This window comes from Passer domesticus, chromosome 14 (assembly GCF_036417665.1).
Source record: "Passer domesticus isolate bPasDom1 chromosome 14, bPasDom1.hap1, whole genome shotgun sequence".
NCBI lineage: Eukaryota > Metazoa > Chordata > Aves > Passeriformes > Passeridae > Passer > Passer domesticus.
Window position 1 is genome coordinate 4,224,458 of NC_087487.1, and position 6,511 is coordinate 4,230,968.

The 6,511-nt window shown below is 49.4% G+C and overlaps 1 protein-coding gene and 1 long non-coding RNA gene across 9 annotated transcripts in view; both read right to left on the bottom strand.

Moving 5' to 3' along the window:
• The window catches only part of TLN2 (talin 2), a 142,182-nt gene extending 138,849 nt beyond the window's left edge, over positions 1–3,333 (bottom strand). For 3 of the 8 annotated variants that reach the window (XM_064389385.1, XM_064389381.1, XM_064389384.1), the window contains exon 1: positions 2,513–2,670. The gene's annotated coding sequence lies outside the window, so the exon portion shown is untranslated. Of the gene's footprint in view, positions 1–2,512; positions 2,671–2,819; positions 2,844–3,148 lie in introns of those variants that run through there. The other 5 variants (XM_064389382.1, XM_064389388.1, XM_064389389.1 and 2 more) reach the window with 4 other exon arrangements.
• Positions 3,334–4,426: 1,093 nt separating this feature from the next.
• LOC135280954 (uncharacterized) overlaps positions 4,427–6,511 on the bottom strand; it is a 52,163-nt gene continuing 50,078 nt past the window's right edge. The window contains exon 9 of the long non-coding RNA XR_010347754.1: positions 4,427–4,918. This is a non-coding gene — a long non-coding RNA (uncharacterized LOC135280954). The remainder of the gene's footprint in view (positions 4,919–6,511) is intronic.

Here is a 6,511-nt window from a genome sequence, read left to right on the forward strand (position 1 = left end):
ACTTGCAATGTGCAGTCAAATCTTTGTAGAAACAATACCAAACAAATGAAAGTTCTCACAGCAAAACTTCTAAGACTCATGCAGTTCAAGCTATGTCACAGCTAGACAGTTCCTTCAAGCCCACTTCAAAATAAGACTGGGATTCTATCGTAGTGGTGTTTTGTACTGTTAGCTGTATTTATAACTGTAGATGGATTTCCTAATATAAGTAGAATTCAGCCATCGCATTAGCTGGCAATTGATGAAAGAAGTCTAAGTAAGACTGTAAAACAAACCAAGCTCAGAGTAAATTACTTAATCCTTTGCAGTTCAAATGCAAGTTCATCTTCCTCAATATTGTCTACTTGTAACCAATCTATCCATCACACACACCACAAAACCTCTCACCCTCTCAGGCACTACTACAGTGCAATGGCAACGTTTCAAATCAACTTAAATTAGGCTGTACCACATTCCATTACATGATATCATGCAACAGATGTTACTCCAAAAACACAGGACAATTCTTCAGGATAAACCCCTGTAATCTGAATGGTAAAATGAATGGGTATCCCATATGAAATGGCTGTAGACTTTATCTAACTTTATACTGAGATTCAGAACTTGAATTATTCAAGTTTGCCATAGTTAACTCACTTAGATTGGCAACCAGAAACAAGTATTCTTATCTTACATAAGCTCAATAATTTTGTCACTTATAGATAAGCTAGAATTCCACTTAACCCTTTAGTTCTGCAGTGACCAGTGAGTTAAATGAAGCATTAGGAAACTCAAATGAAATGCACTTCAAAGAATCAAAAGACACTCCCCCTCCCTCCTCAGATGTGTGATAACCTTGAATCTCCCTGGAAAATGTCACATTATGAAAATTAAAGCAGGAATGGTAGCTCAGCCAACTTAACTCTCAGTTAACTTGTCTAACAGCTGTTCTGTTGGAAGCCTGGCTGACCATTACACCATAGAGATATGAAAGCTTTTCATATACTACAATTTGTAAGTTATTTTTAATTAACACTGGCAGCTTGCATTCCTACTTAAAACACACTGTCATAAGCATACAAATAAGTCATGTTTTACATAAGCAAGAGCAATCTCAGAAATTTGTTGCTTCTTTGTTTTTAAATCATAGGGACATTGTGCCATGGCCATTGGGCTCTTCTGAGAATGCAGAACTCCTCAACGCCTCTAAGCAACCAAACCCAGAACTGCCTTGAAATTTAATATGGCTCAAACTTTGCTCCACAATATAGGTCTACAAAATAAACTTTAAAAATATTTGGAGGGAAGCGGACAACTGTTTAATCTGACAAGAGGTTTTTTTCAGTCAATGAGCATTCCCACAACCTTTCTAACTACACATCATAGCAGCATTTCAACACACAAAAAGTAAAGCCCCAAAAACCTGAAATGGCTGGTCAGCAGAACAAGAGCGCAATAGAAGGTGAGCATAAAGCCAGCTCTCAGTAAGGTGCTCCCACGCAGTGACACTGCGCCGGGGCTCTCCAGACACCCCAAGGCAAGGCTGCACGCGGGGACAGCTCGGTGCTAGGAGGGCATGGGACAAACAGAGGGATCGGGACACAGAACCTCAGCCAGGACGCGGACAGCCCCGCTGCAAGCACGCAACGCCGCCTCGCACCAAGGGAGGTTCTGCGCTTTGCCTAGCCCTGGACACGAAGCCTCAGCGGGGCAGGCAGCCCGGAGCGCTGGAGCCGCGCACGGCCGGGGCCGGCCCGGGGGGCAGCGAGGCGGCGGGGCAGCCGCCCACCCACCCTCGCCGCGCAGGGGCGGCCGCGTCCTTCCCTCCCCTCCGGGATGGCCCTGCGGGACCGCCCCGCTGCCCCCGCCAGCCGCTCCACCGCTCCCGCGGGAAGATGCGGGCAGAGACACACACAGATACAGATCCACGCATATGCAGACGCGGCAGCATCGTCCTTGGGAGGTCGTCACTTCAGCACGTATTGCGAAAAGGTTTTTTCTACATCAGGTCGCCAATAGCGCCCAACAGCGAGCAGCTCCGTTGCCCGGGCAAACGCAGCTCCGAGCCGGCCACGCCACGCTCCCCCAGGCATGATGCGAGGGGCCGGCCGACCCGGCACCTGCCTCCTATTCCAGCCATACACGGCTCAGGGAAATCCTAAAAGACCGCTGCTTCCCTCTCATCCCGGCCCGGCTCCTGACGAACGATAGGTGAGCCGAGGCTCTCCCCTTCCCGGGCTCAGCCCGCACGGCAGTGGGCCGGGCTGTTGCTGTCCTCCCTGTAACCAGCAACTTGTTGGGCAGGCAGCGCTGCCCGCGGGCGAGCCTGCAGGGGCGAAGCGGGAGCGGCGAGCGGCGGCTGCTGCCGCTCCGAGGCAGCCCGCATCGAGGAGCCCGCGGCAGCCGAGCGGCTCCGCGCTCCCGCCGCTCAGCCCCGCGCCGAGTCTTCCCCCTCTCGGCGGCTCCGCACAGACCACACGCTCTATGCAATGTGCAACGGCGGGGCAGGACGAGGGTCCTCGCGGGCTCCTACCGGGAACGCTGTTACTGTGGCATTGCGGAGCGCCTAAGCCCCGCCGCTCTCTCGCTTCCTTCCTTCCCCCCGCTCGCCTCTTGCCCGCTCCCGCCGGCTCCGCCGCCGCCGCCCGCAGCCGCCGCCGCTGCGGACTCCAGGCGCAGACCCCCGGCGGGGAGGGCAGGAAGCGCGTCATCACTCCGGGCCGCTCCACCGCCCTCCGCCCGGCCCGGCCCGCTCGGGGGGACCCGCGGCTCCCGCCCCGCGCCCGGAGACCGGCGGGAGCAGAGCCCGCCTCACCTGCGGGCTCGGAGCTCCCCCTCACCTGGGCCTGAGGGAGAACCACCTCCGCCGGCCGCAGCCCTCACCCAGGCGGTGAGGTAGCGTCGTTCTCGCTCTGCCCGCCCGGCACCGCGGCTGCCAGGGCACGGCAGCTCCTCGGGGGAAGGAGGAGGAGGAAGGAAGCCGGAGCAGCGCCTCGGGGAGGGGAAAGACCCCTCAGGGCAGGGCAGGGACACCAGCAGCGGGGCACGAGGCGCCCCTCAGGCAGCGCGCGGGGCCGCGGCAGGGCCGGGCGGCCGAAAGGCGAGGGCGCGGCCCGCAGGTGAGCAGAGCGGCCCCGAGCGCCCGGAGCGCGGCGTGCCGGGCGCTTACCGGTCACGGAATCCGTCAGGTTCCAAAAGACCACTGAGGGAATCGAGTTCCAGCTTAACACTGAACACCGGCTTGTCAAGCAGACCGCGGCGCTGAGTAGTGCCAGGCGTTTCTTGAATGTCTCTAGAGATGGTGATTCCACCACCTCCCTGGGCAGCCCGTTCCCATCTCTAATCACCCTCTATGTGAAGAGATTCCTCCTAATGTCCAACCAAAACCTCCCCTGGCATAGTTTAAGACTGTGTCCTCTTGGCCTATTACTGGTTGCCTGGGGAAGGAACGCGACCCCCACCTGGCTGCAGCCTCTTTCGGGGAGTTGTGAAGAGTGATACGGTCACACCTGAGCCTCCTCCAGGCTAAACACGCTCACTGTCCCTCACAGCACCTGTGCTCCACTCTCCCCAGCAGTATTGCCCTTCTCTGGACCCACCCCATCACCTCGATACCCCCTCTGAATGAGGGGCCCAGAACAGGACACATCTCAAGGCGTGGCCCCACCAGTGCACAGCACAGGGGAGGAATCACACCCCTTGTCCTGCTGGCCACAGGCCAGGGTCCAACACCAGCAGCATGAACTGCTGCAGCAGCAAAGGAGACTCAGGGTGTCCCTCACACAGCTTGTATCATTTGAACAGTTCTAGAGTTGTGTAAATGCCTTTCACCCTAATATATTGATACAAATATGAGAAAAGAAACACCTACTCCAGTTTAGGTCCCTTACATGAATTAGTGCCATATATACTGGGGCCTCTGTAAAACTGCAACAGTTGGAAGTCATGCAGTTAAAATAATTTCACCTGATTTAGTTGAGGTACAGTCATTAGTAAATATTTTGACTTGTAACCAGCTTAAAAGAGCTGCATCAGTATACAGCTGGTTTTGCCTTTCAGAGTAATCTTGCTCCAACAAATTAACCTTGAGACACTAAAGTCAGTGCATGGTGACACAGTCCAACACAGCTACACAGCTTGTATCAGTGCACTTGGGGGGCACTCAAGGCAGTCTGTAAAACCCAACCAGATTACTTTATACACCCACCTGACAGAATTAAAAGCATCACAATTTCAACATCCCTAATAGTTACCCTGAGCTGTGTCAGCTTTATCAGACAAGAGGTGTCTGCTCTGTTAACTAAAATAGAGGCTACACAGGATTTGCCTTATAACTTGACAATATTATAAGTTTTACAATGAGTTATTGTTATCATCTGTTACTAAAGAGATACTATCCAACCAGTTACTAAAAGAAGTGATAACTAAAGTATTTTTTTTTGTGGTTTAGAGGTACTTTTGCACATGTGAGTTACCTATGAACAGCCATAATATTTACATAAAGAGCAGTTTGGGGTGTTTTGATTTGTTGGCTTTTTTGTTTGGTTTGGGTTTTTTCCTGGCCTTTTACTACCATGATGATAAGCTTCCAACAATGTGGTTTTTCCTGTGTGGCATACAACTTAAACTTCCCTCTAAAAAAATACATAATGATACATTTCATTCTTCTCTTCATGCAGTATTATCCTATTTCCTGGCTGCAGTACTGCATCAAGAGGAACTTCTTGTACACCATGGCTATTTTTGATCGCATTATCTTTTTCTGCCTTCAGTTTTAAACCTTTTCCTAACCTGTGTGTTCTCTTACGTAGTAACATGCAAGGCCACAATTCCAGTCTGTTGCCCTTGTCATTTCTGTGTTCTTGTTTCCTCTCAGCTCACAGGAAAGCTGTTTAAATCTCTGTGCTGCATTGACCTCCAAATAACTCCTTTGAAATGTCTGCAAAGAGATTTCAGCAAAATGTCAGTGAAAGTACCCCCAATCCCAAAGAACAAAATTTCCCTACAATGTGGAGTGCAGTGTCAAGACCAGGCTCCCCTGTATCCTTTCTGTGTCTTGCTCCTCCCAATACATCTCTGTGTCTGGACACATTTACTGTCTCCCTTTGTGCCCAGCTGGTGACTTGCTTTGGGGCAAACCAGATTTTTTTTTCCCCCCTATGTTTGCATCAAACCAAATACAAGGTGGTCTGAACACATATCTGTATTCTGCAGTAAGAATCCTTGATAAAACTAATGCAGTAATAAATTAAATATTCTGTCAATCTGTCATGTGAGGATTCAGCTTTTTTTAATTAAAAATAATTCTAGGTTTTATTTGTATTCAGAGAATATTTTGAAAGTAAGGCATTCTATTGGGCACCTGACTTCACTTCTAAAGTTGTCTTTTCCTGCCATCCCAGTGATTCTAACACTTTATCTTTCCATCTTCTTATTACCAAACCCCAGAACTTTAGGCTAAGTGTGTTTTATCAGAGAAAGAATTACAACAATCTAATGTCCTTCTTCAAAGTGGGTGTGGTGTGTGAACATCAGGGATGTTCTCTAGTGGTTTTCCTTTCCCACAGGTCAGAGACAGACATTAAATGATCTCCCAAAACAGTCATGAAGCACCCTCCCAAACCATCCCTAAATGCTGTCATACTTGTCATACTTGTTCACAGCCCTCTGTTAATCCTGGTACTACAACTACTTTAACATTCTGGTCCTCAAAATATCCTGTGGATGAGAGCAGCACTGGCATATTTACTGATGTTTTGGGTGAAGCAGTCTGTGTGCAATGAAGTACATTAGAAACAATTTTCTCATCTGTCATGTCAAATACATTTTAAATCACTGTCTCAGAACAAGTCCATTAAAATGTAGCCTAAATCATACCCAACCCTGTAAACTAGATTGTCTGTGTGTGACAAGACTATTTTAACAGTTACACTGGATAGTTCAGAAAGGTATATTGAAGACATTTATAAAAGTGACCTTCATAATAAGTTAGATTTATCCTTGGTAAGGAATACTGAGCAAAGCTCAGCACTGCCAGTATCACCTTAGCATTGCAGGTGGCGGTGATTCTGAGAGCTCTCAAAGTCCTCAGTGGCCCTGACCCACCTCACCTGGGGCCTCCACCCACACCTCCTGCCCACGTGGCCCAGGTGCTCAATATAAGGTCAGTCCTGGATGGGAGGTTTTTTGGCTCTGCTTTGTTGATGCAAGTTTCTCTAGAAATTTGGGGTTTTTGTTGAACTTGTCTGTTCTCCTGATGCCTGTCTTGTAACTCTTGTTTGTGTACTGTAGGGTGGCTTCTGGGGTTTTTCTTGTTTTGCTGAGAGTGGTTTTGGTTGGCGTTTTGTTTTGTGGTTGGTTTGGGGTTTTTGGTTTTTTGGGGGTTTTTGGTGTTGGTTTGGGTTCTTTTTTTTTGTTAAAATCCTTGGACTAGGGAGTATTCAAGTTTCTTGGTGTAGCTGGTTTTGGTATCCTACCAGTCTTATGAGGCAGTTTCTCTGGGGACCCAGTCCAGGCTTGTGGTTCTAATTCA